The sequence below is a fragment of the Paroedura picta genome, chromosome 15 (assembly GCF_049243985.1).
Source record: "Paroedura picta isolate Pp20150507F chromosome 15, Ppicta_v3.0, whole genome shotgun sequence".
Classification (NCBI taxonomy): Eukaryota; Metazoa; Chordata; class Lepidosauria; order Squamata; family Gekkonidae; genus Paroedura; species Paroedura picta.
In genome coordinates this window covers 31,619,215-31,639,542 of record NC_135383.1, presented here as the reverse complement: position 1 = coordinate 31,639,542, position 20,328 = coordinate 31,619,215, and the positions used below count along the sequence as shown (strand labels likewise).

The following is a 20,328-nucleotide window of genomic DNA, read 5'->3' as shown; positions in this document are numbered from 1 at the left end:
ACATATCGAAACTGGGGAAGAATGTGTTTGGCAGGAACCTGGGGAGATTCATCAGGAGAGCTTTAAACTAAAGCCACTAGGGGAAGGAGACGATCAACATAGGGAGTATATGGAAGGAAAACGATCGGAGGCAGCCCAACCAGCAAGGCCAGCTCATAGGGAACCAAAAGTAAAAGGATTCAGATGCCTTTATACTAACGCCCGAAGCATGGGCAATAAGACTGGAATGTAATGGTGGATGGATATGAACTGTTCAGAAAAAACAGAATAGATCGAAGAGGTGGAGGAGTGGCACTGTATGTGAGGAAAGGGCTTACCTGTCAGGAAATTCTAGTGAAGGAGAGCATATCTACAGTGGAAAGCAACTGGGTGAAAATAAACGAGGGGAAAACAAACAGTGTGGTGGTTGGTGTCTGCTACCGACCGCCTGACCAACGAGAGGATGTGGATGCTGCACTTTGTGAGCAGCTTGAGAAAATATCCAAGCGGCAGGACATTGTCATCATGGGTGACTTCAATTTCCCAGATGTGTACTGGGAAACAAACTCTGTGAAGCGTCCTCAGTCATGCAACTTTCTGACCTGCCTGGCTGACAATTTCATTTATCAAATGGTAGATGAACCCACAAGAGGTTCAGCCATACTGGACTTAATACTGACCAACAGGCAAGAGTTGGTGGATGAGGTGAAGGAGGTGGGGAAGTGACCATGTCCTCATAGAATTCCTTTTGAGTTGGGGAGCCAAGGAAGCTTGTAGCCAGACGCGGATGTTGGATTTTCGTAGGGCAAACTTTAATAAACTCAGAGACATGATGAGTGTCATACCATGAACGAGAATGCTGGAAGGGAAGGGAGCATGTGAAGGGTGGGCGCTACTCAAACAAGAGCTATTGCATGCTTAATCAATGACTATCACAGAAAGACAAAAACACTGCAGGAGCTCTAAGAAGCCTATTTGGATGAACAGAGAACTTCAAGAGGAACTAAGAAAGAAAAAGGAAATGTTCAGGAAATGGAGGGAAGGACAGAGCTCTAAAGAAGAGTATCTACAGGTTACTAGGCACTGTAGATCAATCATCAGAAAGGCCAAAGCTGAGAGTGAGCTAAGATTGGCCAGGGAAGCCCACTGTAACAAGAAAAGATTTTTCAGTTATGTGAGGAGCAAGCGTAAAGTAAAGGAGGCAATAGGCCCACTGTTGGGTGCGGATGGAGAAACTCTAACGGAAGATGCAGAGAAAGCAGAAAGGCTTAGTGCCTATTTTTCATCTGTTTTTTCCCACGGGTCAAGGGGTTTAGGCACATCTAGAGATGTCAGTAGCCAAAGGATAGTGTCTGGGTGGCAGGTTGACATGGATAGAGAGGTTGTCGAGAGGCCAGTAACCTTTTATTGGCATAAACTATGTATAAGACATATAAAAATAGGGTTTAAAATTTCAACAAAATAATAAAATAGGCCATGGGGTTACATAACCAAACAGATCTTAAAATGATTAAATAAACTATAAAAGATAACATAAAAGGTAAGCAGCATATTATAAAAGCATCTTAGTTAAAACTCTGGCAACTAAAATGGTTACCTCTGGGTCTTTGTCAGAGAGCAGAAATTGCAAGGTCATAGATTTACTTACAGAAGGCTTGTTTCCCAGCAAGGCAACAAAGCTGTCATCCCGACACTGCTCATATAAGGGGCAATCTAACAAAATGTGTGAGACAGAGTCAGGGCAACCAGAACCACACGGACAGAGTCTCGCATGGTATGGGATACGGTGGAATCTTCCCCCTAAGACCTTTGAGGGGAAAGCATTCATTCGTGCCAGGAGAAAAGCTCTTCTCAGGGGTGGGACATCAAGAAGATGCAAATATGTAGGCATAATATGTCTCTGCATAGTGATGCCAAAGAATGCTGGTGAGCAGACTCGAGGCTGGGTAGGTATGAGTTCCTGCTGCTCATGGTCTAGTATTCTCTGTTTAATAATCCGGAAGATACATTTTTCTTCCAGAGGTAGTAGGGAGTTCAGATTGATGCCAATGGAGACTAATTTTTGTTCAATAGCCTTGAACAAAAATCTTATTCCCACCCCCACCAGGGGGGGACAATGGCTCTCATTTGCTGACCGCAGCCTCAACCGAAAGCCGGGCGGAAGAGCTCCGTTTTACAGGCCCTGCGGAAAGCTGACAAATCCCACAGGGCCTGCAGCTCACCCGGGAGCTCATTCCACCAGATAGGGGCCAGGACCAAAAAGGCCCTGGCCCTGGTTGAGGCTAGACGCATTTCCTTAGAGCTGGGAATGACCAGTAAGTTCTCACCCTCAGAGTGTAAGTCCCTGTGAGGGGGCTAGGGCAACAGGCGGTCCTTCTGTATGTGGGTCCCAATCCACGTAAGGTCTTAAAGGTTAAAACCAAAACCTTGAACCGAATCCAGGCAGCAATTGGCATCCAATGCAGCTGCCTCAGCACAGGCTGGATGTGGGCCCTCCAAGGTGTGCCAGTGAGGACCCTAGCAGCTGCATTTTGCACTAGCTGTAGTTTCAGGATCAAGGACAAGGGTAGGCCCGTGTAGAGCGAGTTACAGAAATCTATTCAGGAGGTGACTGTTGCATGGATCACTGTGGCCAAGTGATCAGGGAACAGGTAGGGCGCTAGTAGCCGGGCCTGGCGAAGATGGAAGAATGCCTGGCTCGCTACTGTCTTGACCTGTGCCTCCATAGTCAGGGAGGCATCAATGGTCACACCCAGATTCCTGGCCTGGCGCGCAATGGTGAGTTGCGCTCCTGCCAGGGTGGGTAAATGCTCTGCCTGATCCCGCCCCTTTCCTTCCAGCCACAGGACCTCCGTTTTGGCGGGGTTGAGTTTCAGATGACTCTGCTTGAACCATTCAGTCTCCGCTTTCAAACATTTGGTGAATGGTTCGGGAGGGGAGTCTGGGTGGCCACCCATAAGGAGATAGAGCAGGGTGTCCTCAGCGTACTGAACCCAGCCCAAAGCTCCATACCAGCTGGGCCAGAGGGCGCATGAAGATGTTGAACAATGTGGGCGAGAGGACCGCGCCCTGAGGGACCCCACAAGGGAGTCTATAGGATCACGAGAACTCCTCTCCCACTGCAACCCTCTGGGTCCGGTTCTGGAGAAAGGAGCGTATCCAGCGCAAGGCTCTGCTCTGTATTCCTGGGCCAGCGAGGCGGTGGATCAGTAACTTGTGATCCACGATGTCAAAAGCTGCCGACAGGTCCAAGAGGACCAGCATGGCTGACCTGCCTCTATCCTAGTGGTGATGGAGGTCATCCAAAAGGGCGACCAACACTGTCTCCACCCCGTGGCCAGGACGGAAGCCCTACTGATATGGATCGAGTGCCGAAGTTTCCTCCAAGAATGCCAGGAGCTGGTCTGCCACGGCCCTTTCCACCACCTTGCCCAGGAACGCCAAATGTGACACAGGGTCCTGCAGCAGATTCAGCTACAGAAACACACTGTTGACTCATGTTCAATAGATGGTCTACTAAGACCCCCAGATCCTTTTCACACTTACTACTGCCAACACAAGTCTCACCCATCCTATAGTGATGCGCATGATTTTCCCTACCTAAATGCAGAACGTTATATTTTTCACTATTAAAATTCATTTTATCCATTTTAGCCCAGTTTTCCAGCCTGTCAAGATCATCCTGTGTCCTGATTCTGTCTTCTGGTGTGTTTGCTACCCCTCCCAGTTTTTTATTTATTTTATTTATTTATTTTTCAGTTTGTATACTGCCACTGCTCCAGTGGTCTTGCAGCTGTTCACAGAAATAAATCATTAAAATACAATAAAAACCTATAAAATCCTCCCTTACAACAAAGGCAGCAAGCTGTCAGATACCCTTCTAATCACTCCCGATCTTATCCCTCCTCGTTCAGCTGGAGATTTAGTATCATCTGCAAATTCAATAAGCACCCCCTCTGTTCCTTCCTCCAAGAGACAGCAGAAATTGTTCTCTGTGCTTTTCTCTTTATAACTGCATTTAGAGTTTAACACCAAGTCATCCAATAATTTTCATGGCAGAACAGGGATCTGAACCCAACCTGAATCCACCATTCTAATGATGAAGACACTATGGATTTATCCCTGATTTTATTATTGCATCCAGACCAAGCCCCTTCACACACACACACACACACACGCACACACACACACACATGCACACACACACACACACACATGCACACTTGGGCATGCTTCAGGGAGCCCTGGAAGTGGGTGGGGAGAGGACAGGGAGAGGTGCTTTCTTCTCCCATTCCCAGGCTGTTCCCACTGGATGAGGTCAGCAGGTGAACTCCCCTGGTGTAGATTTATCACAATGTTTAAAAAAAAAAGCAGGCATCTAAATATCAGCTGTTTAAAGAGCACAGACTTTTTTGTGTGTTTTCTTAATGTTTTTATTTCATTTGAGAGCTGTTTCATGGGATTTTTACAAGGTAGACTTCCAGGTCTTTCCTTTACCCTCCCTATTTATCGGGATTGGATATCAGAAACTAAAAAGGCCTAGAAAAGCTGATTACAAAAATCAGTGAAGAAAGCAAAAAGGTTGGCCTTTTCCTAAACATTAAAAAGGCAAAAATAATAACTATAGCAGAAACCAGACATGTCACAGTAGCAAATGATGGTGAAGAGATTGAAAGCATTCAATAATTCATTTTTCTTGGTTCACAAATGGATCAGAGTGGTGGCTGCAGTATGGAACTTAAATGGCGAACTGCTCTGGGTTGCTCAGCAATGATCAGCTTGAACCAATCAAGGAAAAGCAAGGACAGAAGCCAGGCTGCCAAGTGTAGGTTAGCCCGATCTGTCATATTTCCAATAACTAGGGCCATTCCGCACAAGGACCAATGTTGCCAATTGCTTTCACAAAGCGGAAACGCTATTTTAAAAAGTGGAATCTCGGCGTTCCGCATACCTTCATTTGTAGTGGAGTCCAGTAGCGTTTCATTCGTTCCCCACAGGTTTCCAGTCTCACAGGAATCGCTAGAAAGGAAGCGATTTTTTTCTGTGCTTGGTCCCGCCCCTGGCCGTCAATCAGATGGAACAGCCAATGGGCAGTTGTTATCATGCTCCCGAAAAGCCCCTTTCCCTTTAAACACAGGTTTAAAAACATACACACATGTTGCAACGAATATGCGTTGATTCGTTGCAACGAAGAGACCCATCTAGCTGGCGTGTGAGCTGGCGATTCATCGTTACCACGCTCCCCCGAGTGGAAAAAAGATCCCCCCCCTCACGGGTGTGATTTTTGGCCGAAATTAAAGGGAACTGGCGAACAGGGAGCTGGGTTGTGCTTGGGGACTTAGGGTAGCTTTAAAGCTTTAAAGCATTTCTGTGGAGGGAGTGTAGCCAGAGAAGCCTCGCTGGGTGAATGAAGCCTTGCTGGTTCGTTGCTTTCCCCAATCTGAGGGAAAAAAATGGCAATCGCTTCACCAGAAGTTCGGAGGAGAGAGCCAGGGGGAGGGACTTTGTTGCAGCCGCTACATTGAGAACGCACAGGTCTTTTTTGCAAGTGTTGCAGGTTGTCGGCAAGAGTGTAGCTATTTTCTGAGGGTGAATCTACTTTTCCCGATACCCCGGAAATCACTACAACAAAGCGATTTTGGCGCTAGAGTTGCAGGAGTGTTGCAGATTGCTCACGATGTCATGTGGAACGCAGTTTTAATGGCGAAAACAAAATGTAAGACTAGTGTTATATTAAAGTCGTGCAGAATGGCCCCCACTTATGACTGTGAAACTTGGATGATGAAAAAAATCGGACAAGAAAGAGTTGATTAATTTGAGCTCCGGGGCTGGAGAAGTCTTCTGCAGATTTCATGGACAGCAAAAGACACAAATAAGGAAATACTAGTGCGCATAAGGCCTGATATATCACTGGAAGGCAAAATCACAAAGCTCCGGCTCACTTATTCTGGCCAGATTCAACTCAATGGAAAGAGCAATTATGCTAGGATTGGTCAGTGGTAAAAAGAAACCAGGCCAACAGAGAACACAATGGTTAGCTATAATCAAAATGGACACTGGCCAGAACATTCAATTAAAAGAAGTGGTGCAAAATGGTACAAAATATGGGGACAATTGAGCCATAGGATCATCAAAAGTCAGACATGACTGAATACAGCTGTGGAACTTAGGTCCATTCCACACAACCTCCAATGTAGCTAATTCTGAGCCTATCGAAATGCACTGCAATTAATAGCGGCAGGTCTCGGTAACGCACACAGCCATTTTTCTCGGAAAAAGGCTCTCCCACTAGCGCTGTTCTTATAACGCACAAGTTTCCGGTCTTGCCAGAATCGCAACAAAGGAGGCAATATTTTTCCGCCCCTGGCTGTCAATCAAACAGAGCAGCCAATGAACTGTTGTGTTTGTGCTTCCCTTTAAAAACTGATTTTTAAAAACCCGGAAACACCTGTAGCAACGCATATTTGTTCATTCGATGTATTAGAAAGACCTTTTTTGCTGCCATAGGAGCTGGTGCTTAATCGTTTACACACTCTCAAAGTTAAACCCCCCCCCCCCCCGGTGCAATTTCTGGCCAGACTTACAGGCAGTGTTGAACAGGGGGCTGTATTGTGCTCAGAAACTTCACAGACAATTGCTTGTGGAAGGATTTCAGCCAAAGAAGCATCTCTTATTCATTGTTTTTGCTGGTTTAAGGGGGGGGGAATGGCGATTGTGATGCTGGAAGATCGGGTGTGAGAGGTTAGGGAAGGGACATTCTTGCTACCACTATATGTCGTGGTTCGGTCCTTGGTGGCTTGGGAACCGGACCGAACCCCGCCATCAGAGGCGCCCGCGATCACGGAGGTAGGGCATGGTGATCATAGGCAAGCCGGCAGCTGGGCGCCCCACCCGATCGTTGAGGTGGCAATGGCCGCTAAAGAACCTCAATGTCCCCCTCCACCTTTTGACAAGGGCCCGGAGATGGCCCTTTGTTCCAGGAAAATGGGCCATCAGGAACCCCGGAAAACCTCGCATATGTGCATGAGTCATGATTGTATCAGCATGTTCCCTCCGCAAGTACTGGGTGGGGCAATACAGCCTAAGGAGGTGGGTTTTGTATAAAAGGGAGCTTCCACCTGGAGTTCGGTGGAAGCTCTTACTCCATACCAGCGGACTCCACGTTGCTGAAATAAAGCTTGTTCCTGTTGTATCGTTCACCAGGCCTGGCGTGACGTTTTCTTCAAAGGGGCACCCTGTTTTTTCAGTTAGCAAGCGGGTCCACGACATCGTAAGAGCTTCCCACCGAACTCCAGGGTCGGCATCGCATCCGAGCGCTTATCGGGACGGATCCAGAGATGGCGTTTTCAAGCAACGGGGCGGTCTCGACCCCCACGAACCCCGGGAACATGAGTTTAATGTCCCCGGGAGATTTCCTCCGAAAATCGGGGGGCCAGGAGCAGCTGTCCGGGACCCCGAGACCCTCGGCAGCGGCGGCCAAGGGAAGGCGCCGGGCCATGGGGTTCCCAAGCACGGCGGGGAGCGCGCCGAGGTCTGGGGGGTTGGCCCCAACCTGGGACACCCAGCTGAGGCAGGCGCTTCGCCCGGTAGGACCTGAGGAATCCCTAGAGGACCTGCGGCGGGCCATGGCGGACTTGGCCAGGCGCTTGCAGGCAGCTGAAGCCCGTGAGCAAGCTCGGGCCGGGCCCGGAGGGACTGGTAATACAACGGCGGAGGGGATCGCGTCGAGTGAGGACGTCTCCAGCGACGAGGACGAGCCCGGCACTGGTGAGCGGGCCCCGGACCCCGACCCGGAGCAGTTTTCAGTCCCGAGTAGGCGAGACGGCCAGCGGAGAGGCGAGACAGCAGAGGATCTCGGGGGAGCGGGTGAGCCGACGGGGCGGCGAGAGCCGGACCAACGCAGGAGCGACGTGCAAGGCAGGGAGCGGCACGGCGTCGTTGGGCAAGTTGGTAGCCGGTGGAGCGGAGCAGGACGAGACGGCGGACGCCGAGAATCCCGGATCCGGAGGGGGTCGGACTACTCTCCAAAACGTTCCCCCCCAGAGCTTAAGGCGCGTTTCGACGGGACGCCGGACGACCTCCCGCAGTTCCTCCTCCACGCGCTGACGCATGCCCGGAGGTATGGAGACCGGTATGAGGACTCCGAGGACTTGGTCTGGGGGGTGGCCTCGTGTCTCCAGGGCAAGGCGGGTCAGTGGTACCTAGGGTTGGCCGAGCGCGGCGACCCGGCAACTCGGGACCTGCAGGACTTCGTGGTCGCGCTCCGCCGACGATTCCAGGACCCCCAGGCTGAGGACAAGGCAAAGAGTCGGATCAAGGGACTTCGACAGGGTACTAGGGGGGTTATGGACTATATAGACATTTTCCGGAGGGAAGCAGGCAAGGTGTTCTCCTGGAACGAGGAGACCCAAATCGAGTACTTCCGGGAGGGCCTTAACCCGAAGCTCAGGGAATGGGCCGTGATCAAGGGGACGGAAGAAGATCTGTCTACACTGGAGGGGTGGTGTTTTGTGGTCGCCAAGCTGGAAGCCAGCCTGGGTTGGGCCGCCGCACCCCCCCGGGAGGCCAAAGGCGGGTCAGCCGAGGCGCCGAGACCGGGCCCCGACAACTCTCGCCCCAAACGACCCCCGAACCCCGAGCGGGAAAGGAGACGCCGGGAAGGTCTGTGCCTGAAATGCGGGGGGTCAGGACATTTCGCAGCAGCGTGCCAACGGCAAGGGGGGGAGGACCGCGGGCTCTCCCAGGGGGGAGGTGCGACACGCCCCCAGCAGGCACGCCGGGCGGAGGACCTCCGCAACGAACCGGGAAGCGCCCAGGCGACGGGAAACGGCCAGGACCTGCTGTAGACGGCGCCGGGCAGCAGGTCCCGCGGTGCGAGGGAAAACCCCTACAGCATGAGGCGCGACCTCCGAACGTGGTAATTTTAGAGCTCCGGAACCCGGAGAACGGACTAAGTTGGGTGGGGGAGGCTCTTTTGGACTCTGGATGCGACCACAGCATGGTCCACCCCCAGATAGCCCGGGCTTTGGGGCTACCGAAGCGCATTCGGAAGGTTCCCCTGGTTTTCGTCCAGATGGACGGCAGCCCGATTCAGGGGGGACCTTTCGGGGAGGAGGTGGGTCCTATCGCCATCCACATAGGGGACCACCAAGAGCTGCGGTGGCTGATCCAGGTCCCCGTAGCGGGATATCGGGCGGTGTTGGGCCTGGATTGGCTGAAGGAACACAACCCCGTGGTGGACTGGCGGGCGGGGACCCTGAAGTTCGACTTGACGGTGGGTGCACGGCATCGGGTCCCCCACGAGAATTCCAGCCACAAGAGGACGGCGGCGCGTCCCAGGGGAGCGGCGGCGGCGCAGCAGGAGATACCAGAGCCCGAGGTCCCGCCAGAGTACCGAGGCCTCGCAGCCGTTTTCAGCGAGCGGGAAGCGGACGAGCTACCCCCACACCGCCGCACGGACTGCGCTATCAACATCCCAGAGGGGGCGGTACTACCCAAAGGGCGCATCTACAAGATGAGTGAGGGTGAGCTCAAGGACCTCCGGGAGTTTTTGGGTAAAAATCTGGCCCGAGGTTTCATCCGGCCCGCTTCCAGTCCCATGGGAGCTCCAGTCTTGTTCGTCCGGAAAAAGGATGGGTCCCGACGGCTGTGCCAGGACTACCGGGGCCTCAACGCCATCGCAGCGGGGAACGCTTACCCCCTCCCGCTGATCCCGGATTTGCTGGCCCGGCTGGGCAAAGGGACTCTGTTCACTAAGCTGGACCTAAGGGAGGCGTACTACCGGGTACGCATCCGGGAGGGGGATGAGTGGAAAACAGCGTTTAACTGTCAATTGGGACAATTCGAATTTAAAGTGATGCCGTTCGGTTTAAGCGGGGCACCTGGGGTTTTCATGAGTCTAATTAATGAGGTGTTGCAGGACCTTCTGTTTCAGGGGGTGGTTGTTTATTTGGATGACGTCCTGATCTACAGCCAAGATCCCCAAGAGCACGTGACCCTGGTGAGGGAGGTGTTAAAGCGCCTGCTGGCAAACCACCTATACGTGAAGCTGGCTAAGTGCGAATTCCACCGTCCCTCCCTGGACTATTTGGGCTACCGCATCTCAGCCCAGGGCATAGCTATGGACCCCGAGAAGGTGCAGGCGGTGCTGGCCTGGGAAAGGCCCCGCACCCGGAAACAGCTACAAAGCTTCCTGGGGTTTGCTAACTTTTTTAGAGGCTTCATCCCCAGATACTCCTCCGTAGTGGCTCCCCTCACGGACTTGCTAGGTACCAAGGGGAGAGGTCCTCGCGCCACGCGGCCCAGCGCAGCGCTCGGCTGGAATGAGAAATCGGAGGCAGCGTTCCTGGCCCTCAAGCAAGCTTTCGCGTCTGAGCCCACGCTACTGCACGTCGACCCAACCCAGCCGATGGTGGTACAAGTCGACGCCAGCGACGCAGCAGCCGGGGCGGTTCTCCTGCAGCGAGACAAGGCGGGACAGCTGAGGCCGGCGGCCTACCTCTCACGAAAATTCGCCGAAACGGAGCGGAACTGGTCTACCTGGGAGAAGGAGGCGTTTGCGATTAAGTTCGCCCTCACCGAATGGCGGCATTGGCTGGAGGAAACAGAGGAGCCGTTCGAGGTCTGGACAGATCACAAGAATCTGGAGGCGCTCCGGCAACCGCGATCCCTGAACGCCAAGCAGATGAGGTGGGCGGAGTTCTTTTCGCGGTACAATTTCAAGCTTGGTCACATCCCCGGCAAAGAGAATTTCCTCGCGGACGCCCTCTCCCGTCTGCCGCATTATGGGGAGGGGTACGCTCCCTGCACCAGGTCCGTGTTTGGTGAGGAGCAGCTGGGACGGGGGGTCGTCACTAGGCGTCGGGCCAGGGAGGAATGGGAGCCCGACCCGGCGACCGCCCCGCTCCGAGACCGCCTAGTGGCAGCCTACGGGACAGACGAGGAGCTGGCTGAGCTCCGGGACTCTTTGATTTTGGACTCCGGTCTCTGGCGGAGGGGGGAGGCTGTCTACGTCCCGGAAGGGCTACGACGGGAAGCCCTCAGCCTCTGCCACGATGCTAAGACCGCCGGGCACTTCGGTTTCGTAAAATCCTGGAAGTTGGCCCGGCGGCGGTTTTGGTGGCCCAGTCTGCGGCGGGACACAAAAGCTTACGTCAGTGGTTGTCCTGTCTGCCTGACCTGCAAGCCGGGGGTTGGCAAGCCGAAAGGTCTGCTGCACCCGCTCGAGGTCCCGACCCGGCCGTGGTCAGTGATCTCCATGGACTTTATAACAGACTTGCCTCCCAGCAAGGGGAAAACGGTGATCTGGGTGGTGGTAGATCTATTTTCCAAACAGGCCCATTTCATTCCTTGCGCCAGTGTCCCCAGTGCTTCACAATTGGCTCGGATGTTCCTGGATCACGTGTTCCGACTGCACGGGCTGCCGGACAAGGTGATTTCCGATCGGGGCTCACAATTCGTGTCCCGGTTTTGGCAAGCTTTCCTGCGCCTGTTAGACATCGAGCAAGGGCTGAGCTCCGCTTACCACCCCCAGACGGACGGGCAGACCGAGCGGGTTAATCAAGTACTGGAGCAGTACTTGCGGTGTTTCGGTTCCTATCATCAAGACACCTGGGTGCCCCTGCTCCCCCTGGCCGAGTTCGCGTACAACAACGCAGACCACAGCAGCACGGAGATGTCGCCTTTTGCCGTCGTCTACGGGACAGACCTGAGACACTTCCCGGAGCTTGGAGAGGTCCCCGCCCGGGAATCGGCCGACCTTCGCGAGTGGGGGAAGCGTGCCGGGAGCTGCTGGAAGTCACTGCAGGAGCAGCTCCACAAAGTCAAGGCAGCGCAGAAAGAGGACGCCGACCGGAAGAGACGACCAGCTGAAGAGATCCGACCGGGGGATCGAGTTTACCTTTCCACCCGGAACCTACGGTTGAATTTGCCCAGCAAGAAGCTAGGCCCTCGGTTTTTGGGGCCTTTCGAGGTCTTGGCCCCGATCAACGAAGTTTCGGTCAAGCTCAAGCTCCCCAAGAACCTCCGGCACATCCATCCCGTCTTTCACGTGAGCCTTCTAAAAAAAACTCCGGACGGTGACGTTTGGCACCCCGTGTTTTCCCCGCCAGCGCCCGAGGTCCTGCCGGGGGGGGAGCACCACGAGGTGGCGGATATCCTGGACTCTAGACTCCACAGGGGGAAGTTGCAGTACCTCGTGGAATGGAAGGACTTCGCTTTGGGGGACCGGGAATGGGTCTGGGCAGCGGACGTCCTTGCGCCCCGACTCACTGAACGTTTCCACAAGCGGTATCCTGGCCGTCCCGGGGGGTTGGAGAATGGACCTTTGGGGGGGCAGAATGTCGTGGTTCGGTCCTTGGTGGCTTGGGAACCGGACCGAACCCCGCCATCAGAGGCGCCCGCGATCACGGAGGTAGGGCATGGTGATCATAGGCAAGCCGGCAGCTGGGCGCCCCACCCGATCGTTGAGGTGGCAATGGCCGCTAAAGAACCTCAATGTCCCCCTCCACCTTTTGACAAGGGCCCGGAGATGGCCCTTTGTTCCAGGAAAATGGGCCATCAGGAACCCCGGAAAACCTCGCATATGTGCATGAGTCATGATTGTATCAGCATGTTCCCTCCGCAAGTACTGGGTGGGGCAATACAGCCTAAGGAGGTGGGTTTTGTATAAAAGGGAGCTTCCACCTGGAGTTCGGTGGAAGCTCTTACTCCATACCAGCGGACTCCACGTTGCTGAAATAAAGCTTGTTCCTGTTGTATCGTTCACCAGGCCTGGCGTGACGTTTTCTTCAAAGGGGCACCCTGTTTTTTCAGTTAGCAAGCGGGTCCACGACACTATATTGAGAACGCACATGTCTTTTTCGGATGTGTTGCAGGTTGTTCTCAAGAGTCAAGCGTTTTTTTTAGGGGGAATCCACTTTTGTGGTCCATTCCGCACAGCTTTAATGTTGCTGAAGTCTTACCATTGTGTAACGCTATTTTTTTAACATTACACATGACGTCGTACACAATCTACAACACTCCTGCAAAAATTGGTTCATTGCAGCGCTTTTCGATAGCGCTCAGAATTAGCTACATTGGTGGTTGTGCGGAATGGACCTGTGGAGTCCCCAAAAAGCACCACAATCAAGCGATTGCTGCAGGAGTGTTGCAGATTTTGTACGACGTTGTGCATAATGTTTAAAAAATAGCATTATACAATGGCAACAAAAAATAGCATTATACTTCAGCAACATTAACACTGTGCGGAATGGACCTTAAAGTACCCCAAAACCTATTGAGATGGATTTAAATTAAACAGGAAAAGATCAATGGTCACCTGAGACCATGGCTTAGTAGATACAGTGTTGGACATCTGGGAGTCCCCCGTTTCTACCATGGAAACTCACTGGGTAACCATGGGCCCATCACAGACCTTCAGCCTGGTCATCCCCTCAGGGTTGTTGTAGTGAAAAAATGGAGGAGGGGGAAACAATGCTCTAAGCTGTTTTGAGTCCTAACTGTGGAGGAAAGAGGGATCTCCATGTAAATGCATCCTCCTCCTTGAAGTGCTCCAGATGTTCCCAATTCAATCCACTCCTATTCAAGAATACCTCTATGCATCTCAGGTCTTCCTTTGGCTATTACTGAGAGCAGTTCAGAGGACAGCCAGGGTGGTCTGTACTCCCAAATAAAATGAGGCTGTGCCCTTGAGCACAAAGGATTACACTCTCTTTCTTGGAGGTCTGTATTCTGATGCAGAACACTGAAGTATGCAGAGCTCCATGCACAAATCAAGAGAATTAAGTGCACATTAGAAGCACTGGAATATGGAGCTGGATTCAATAGCTTGTGGCAGAAACAGAAACGAATCAGGCCATTGAACCAAAACTGGTGATGGAGATCAAGTTTGTCATGACGATGTTCTCTGAGTGACTTCAGGCCCTCCAAGATCCACTGATCCCAGAAGGCATTGAGGGTCTCAGATCTTCGCTGCCTGGCCCCACTCCACTCCATCTTTATCTCCAAAAAGTGGTGGGATTGAGGGGCCCTTGTGGACTAATAACCGCAGTGGGAAAGGGGGTGAATTGGCCTTTCCTGTGATCTCAGAAAGAAGGCAGCCAATTTGTCCTCTTCCCTCTTCTCACTGCAAACCCCTTTATGGGGGTTTCCACAATCAGAAACGGCTGGTGGGAAATGAGGGGAAATCAGGGTCCAACCCTGAGACAAATGAGGCTTTCATTAGGAGGAAGCCCACCATAGCCGGCCAACCCCCCACCCCACCCCTCAATGTCTCCCTATCCTCTTCTCTTCTCTAATGTCCCAAATTTAGCTGATGGCAGAAATAAGAGCCCCAGCATGGTGATGGCCCAGCTCAAGGTTCAGCAGGAAGTTTCCTGGGTCTCCAGCTGCTTTCTTAGGACAGGACAGGGGGAGGGTGCTTCATTGCGGTCTTCAGAGGATGGACAAAATCAGCAGAGAGAAATGGAGAGCTGCAAAGGTGTCTCCTGTTTGTTCCTCTTTCCCTCTGCCCTTGTCCCACCTGCAAAGTGATCTTTCCTGAGCCTGGAAAAGTCTTGTTCCCTGGTAGTTGGCTCTTTGGACCACTCCCACTTCTCTAGGAGAAAGCAAGGAGCAAGGGAGTCCAAAGGACCATAAGAAGGAGATTGTGCTTCAGATGTCTCCTTCATGCCCTTTCTTTCCAAGTGCTTCAAATACTCCTTTCTGCACTCTATTCTCAGTTGAAATAATGCAAAAAGCAAGCTGAGCAGAGATGGCTGGGTGGGTTTCAGTGTTGGCATATATCTCTAACTTGGGTCAACCAGGGCCTGTGGGCCAAGCCCTATGAGGACAGGAGAAGAGGAGGTTGAGAAGGGATACAACCTGCTCTCTTTAAGTATTTGAAAGGTTGTCTCTAGGCGGAGGGCAGGGAGCAGTTCCTGCTGGCAGAAGTGGAGAGGACTAAACTACATGTAGAACACTGCCAGCTAGATTTCAGAAAAAACTTTTTCACAGTCACAGTAGATCAGCAGTGGAATTGACTGCCTAAGGAGGGGGTGAGCACCCCCTCCCTGAAAGTCTTCAATCAGTGGCTGATCCTGCATTGAGATGGCCTGTTTGGCCCCTTCCAACTCTATGATTCTACACTTAGGAGGCAAAGTGAGCAGCTATAGGCAAGAATCAACTGCCTAAAGGGGAGGTGAGCTCCCCCTCACTGGCGGCCTTCATTTATGCTAGAGCAGGGGTGGCCAAACTGTGACACTCCAGATGTCCATAGAGCCATAGTGTGGCCACCCTGTCCTTGAGGATGGAATGGGAAGGAGGAAGAGGAGGAGCAAAGACTGCATTGGCTAGAAGAAGCCATTGTACTTGATCTATGGAGCAGGCCCCCAAAGCCACTGGTGCATTTACTAGTTGCATCTCCACCCAGGATAGGCTCCCAGGTTTGTGACCCCTCGTTAGAACATAGACAGCACCTGGTCACATCTGAGCAGTGGTCCATCCATTCCAGTATCCCATCCTGCATGGTGGCCAACCAGCTTCTTAGGAGAGTCTACAGGGCATAGAGGCCAAGACCTTCCCTTGATGCTACCAATTCAAGCTGGTTGTCAGGGACTGGCCGTCTCTCGCTGTGGAGGTTCCCTTTGGTCATCATGGCTAGTAGAAATCTGCACTGGAGCAACTTGTTATGGACCTCTCTAGATCGAGGCCTCCCTCATTAAAACTGTTGTGCAGAAAACCTGCTGCTGTTACTGCAGCATCTCTGGCTCTCTTTTCCCCTTCCCCATATTTAAGAATTCTTAGTCCCACTGAGAGGCTGCATCAGTATCAGAAAAACGAATGACAAATCCAACAACAGACATCTGCTGGTCCATTCTGTTTCTTACAGTGGCCACCCAGAAGCAGGGCAGGAAGGCGATACCCGACCGCTCTGTCGCCTCACCCTTTATGGCATTCCGAGGAGCCCGGGGGCAGCCAGGGATGGGCCTCCTCCCTGTAAACGTGTGGGCTCCCACTTCACAGCCATCTAGACGAGTGCTCCTTCTGACCTCATATGCCCAGAGTGGTGCAGGGATGAGATTGCTGCAGTGTTGCTGGAGGCCCTGGGTGCAAATTCCTGCCTGCCAGGAAGCTTTGCTCTCAGCCTCACCTACCGCCCAGAGCTGTAATGAGGAGAAAAGGGAGGAGAAAGACACGCCTCCCGCCCTGCACGCCTTGGGAAGAGATGGGAAGGAGGGACAGACATGGCCCTCTTGTGGCACTGAAGGCCACTGGCTCATTATATTGGGTTTGTGTTTGCCTCCTTCATTTTCTGCTGATGATGGCTACTCCTGAGTTTTGGGAGAGGGAGAAGAAGTTCCCCCCTGCTGTCTCTGCACCACGCTTGGTGTGGTCATTCTTTTGCATATTCTCCTAATTCCTAAGGAAAACAGCCCCTCTCTAAACCTGCTTCATTTGTCCCATACCTCCCTCCCCCACCAGGGAAACATGATTTTAGTCATCCTAACTAGAGGGTGACTATTTTCATCCTAAGGGCCTCTTGTGGCACAGAGTGGTAAGGCAGCAGACATGCAGCCTGAAGCTCTGACCATGAGGCTGGGAGTTCAATCCCAGCAGCTGGCTCAAGGTTGACTCAGCCTTCCATCCTTCCGAGGTCAGTAAAATGAGTACCCAGCTTGCTGGGGGGTAAACGGTACTGACTGGGGAAAGCACTGGCAAACCACCCCGTATTGAGTCTGCCATGAAAACGCTGGAGGGCGTCACCCCAAGGGTCAGACATGACTCGGTGCTTGCACAGGGGATACCTTTACCATAACCTATTTTCATCCTGGTCCGTTTCGTCTCACGTTCAGGGCAAGTATTCCCAGTCCCCCCCTCCTGTTGCAACCTTTAAATGTATAAAATCTCTACTTCTGAGAGGTGGTGTGGAATCCACTTTCCATGGGAGTGGCTGGAGAAAATGAAGCCTCAGAGATCCTGGGCAGGGGCAGCAAAGCAAAGGAGACAGAGGCAACACTCGTGGTTCAGAGAGGGACCCAGGGGCAGGAGGCCTCTGAGGCTTCCCAGGCATATGCTATGGTGGTCCAGGAGCTTGTTTCCCCCCCCCCCCAGCTCCCTTTCCCCTTTGCATAGTAGGGCATAGGCAGATAGTCTGGATTTTAAAGTGCCTTCAATTGAATGTAAGAAGGGTGATAGACCAATGGGGGAAATAAACATTCCGGGGAGCTGAGGGGGACCCTGAAGGCTGTGGCCTTCCATCAGGAGAGAAGAAAACAGGTTAGCAGAGCACCCCTTGCTGAGGACTGAATGCTGCTGGCCACCTCTCCCTCTGCCATGCTCAGGCCACCGGTCTGGACACTCATCCCTCTCCAGAGTCACTGGTTCCATCTGGGAAAATTGGACGGGAGAGGACTTTGGCTGCAGGGTCAAGATGAACCAGGACTGTCCAGCAGCAGCAGCAGCTACATCAGAGGTTTGACGGACTCCTTTCCTGAAAAGTTGGTTTGCCAACCCGTCTTCACTGAAATACAATAAATCTGAGGCTGTTTGCTTGAGGAAACAGGAATGGCTGAAGCAAAGAAATGCATCAGGGTGGAATTATAATCTTCTCTTGGTCTATTTCTGTAGGTCAGAGACAAATTACCAGCTTATGGGGTAAAGAGACACACTACCATGGGATGTGGAGAAATACATGTATGCGTAGAGATGTATTTTGGCAAATATATTCTGGTTTCTGCAGATTTTGTTTTCTATTTTTTAATTAAAAACAGGAGGAAGAAGGAGATTCTGCCTGCTTGTAGCCTGGGAAATAAAACCTCCCAAAGCAAACCTGTTTCTCACTCTGCATGCTGGGTCCTTGGGAGCCCAAAGGTTTCATCTCTCATCATTTTTGCAAACCAATGTGGCTGTGAGGCTACAGGCATCAGGAAGTTTCCCCCAACAGACTGCCCCAGGAAGGGGCTCTGCCTCGCAGGCGTGTCTCGGGACCTGCCTGATTGAACAGTATAAAGAGCATCATTCCTCGGCATTTTTCCAGAAGCTGTCTGGGGCTTGGGAAAACTGCAAGGTCCACCATGTGAAAGACGAAACAGATGCTATTCATAAAGTCGCAGGAGATGATTGTGCATGTCAGGAAGGAGGGGCAAAGAGCACCGGGCTTTCTGGAGCGCACACCAGTAACAATGGCCCTCGCACAAAAATCTAGGCTCTCCCCCTCCCATCTTTCAAAATTAGGCAAATCCAAGCTGTTCTAGGAAGCACCTCTCGATCTCTCGTTTCACAATACGGCTGACACCCCCCCCCCCCCATTTCAGATGTCATTTGAATAAAATCGATACCTGCTGTTGCAAATAGCTTGGCTGCTGCAGCGGAGGGAGGGGAAAGGGGGAGAAAGTTATCTGGTTCCTGTTCAGGTGATGACGGATGGCTGGCAGACACTCCACCATTTGTTGAGAAGAACCAAAGAAATACTCACCTCTGGTTTGTCAAAAGCTGCAGAAACAGCTCCAGAGAAAAGTCCTGGGTGAGCCAAGGTGGTATCACATCTTGGGGAGCAGATAAATCCGTCTCTTGGTGCCCTTCGCAGCTAATCCTCCTTCTGCCACCCAGATTTCAGTCAACAGAAGCCGTAATCTTCCCGCATCCTCCCTCCCTCCCTCCCCCCTCCCTCCCTCCCTCCCCCTGGCTGTTCTGCTTGTCTCCAAGCGCTGCACTTGAATACCTCCAGCTGTTTATATCAGTAACTAACCAAGCCGTAAGAGAGCAGACTCGTTCTGCACATGCCCATTGCGGGCCAGCCTTTGGCACTGCAAAAAACCCCAGAGCTCTCCAGGGTCCTAAATGACTCACCGGCCACGGCTCACCAGCGCATCAGCACCGGATGCAAAATGTCACTGGCATTGATTTCAGCCTCCAAGGAAGCCGTCAGCGGCTGATGTGTCTGCTTCTTCCTTGTCAGGCTCAGGAACAGGGAGTGAGCTTGGTGGGGGACGGCATCCACCTGGATGGCTTTGATTGGTCTGATGGTGGATCGGGGGAGGGGGAGATTTGGGCAGCTGTTCTGATTTCCTCCTTTGGAGACCAGTTTCTCCAGTCGTCCAGAAAGTGTCCAGCAGCTCTTGGGGGTTTCTGCAAAGCTCTCAGAGCAGCAACAGCTTTACCCGAAAGTAGAAATTAGAAATCTGTGCCGACTCCTCAAAGGCAGCCTGCCAAGGTCAGGTTCATTTGGTAGTTTGAGCATGAGCACTCTTGGGCGTGCAACTGGACGCATTTGTGCAAAAAAGCCCACAGCCCTCTGCAGTTGGGTGAACAAGAGGCTAAGAATGAGGCTCTTTTTGCTTGTAATTCCCTCATTCTGGACAGCATCAGAAGACTATAGCTGGGTAGTTTGGCGAAAGGCACTCAGCAATAGCTCAGAGACACTGGATGGAAGCTTTCAGCATAGATGTCAGGATAGAGTTTCACAACCACTCTAGATCTACTCTTACCCCATCAGCTGCCAAAGTTCCATGAAGCTAGTCTGGAAATCCAGGAAATCAGAGCAATATTAGAATGCTGCCATTTTGTTGCAAGTCAGTCTCCCCACCCAAATGCTAGGGTAGGTCCAGCCATCCCCCAAGGAGTCTTCCCGCAAATAAGCCCATTAAGGTGGTTCCTTAGGCTGGAGGAAGGTGTTAAACTGTGCTGACTCAAGTTGTAGAGTTGGGGGAGGATCTGCCCTGCTCTGCATCCCTGTATGAGCCATTTGAAGTCAGGGCCACGTCACACAAGGGTGACACACTGTTCACACACGCCTCCCCTTGACCCCAGTGATGGCCCCTTTTATAACCATAGGCATAAAAACACTGGCTTATCCTGGACCAACACTTAGGTGATGGCATTAAGGCTCTTCGTTGCTGGCGATCCAATGCCTTTAAGTCTTATATATGAACTGACGCTGGTATTTGATCTACGCTTGTTCTGCAGGTCATCATTGCTGGCTGTGTTGCATTTGGGTCATTGGCCACAGTGGCATTTTCTGGGCAGGGCTGAGGTGTCCAGATGGGGGATCAACCTCGGCCTGGTCACACGTCTGACATCTATTGGCACAGAGTTTGTGGGATGTGCTGGGAGACCATGCTCCCCTCCATTGAACACCTGCTGGAGGTTCGCAGACACTCTGATGTCATGATCATACAGCTAGGGGGCAGTGACTTACCTGCCATGGCAGGCCTGGAGCTGGCCACGGCGATCATGAGGGATCTTCTCCTTGTCATGGTGGCTTTGTGCGGGCCCATGGGTGCATGAGAATGGGCAGGAGCAGGGGCAGTTTGAATCAGCCCCGCTCTGTGGCAGTGCTTTGGAGCAGATCCAAGGGGCACAACCTGCGCA

At 52.4% G+C, this 20,328-nt stretch overlaps 1 protein-coding gene across 5 annotated transcripts in view; it reads right to left on the bottom strand.

Annotated features, from left to right (window-relative positions):
* Window positions 1-18,939, bottom strand: part of WSCD1 (WSC domain containing 1) — a 108,917-nt gene extending 89,978 nt beyond the window's left edge. For 4 of the 5 annotated variants that reach the window (XM_077311078.1, XM_077311080.1, XM_077311081.1 and 1 more), the window contains exon 1: window positions 18,434-18,592. The gene's annotated coding sequence lies outside the window, so the exon portion shown is untranslated. Of the gene's footprint in view, window positions 1-18,433; window positions 18,593-18,807 lie in introns of those variants that run through there. The other variant, XM_077311079.1, reaches the window with a different exon arrangement.
* Between the last annotated feature and the right edge of the window lie 1,389 nt (window positions 18,940-20,328).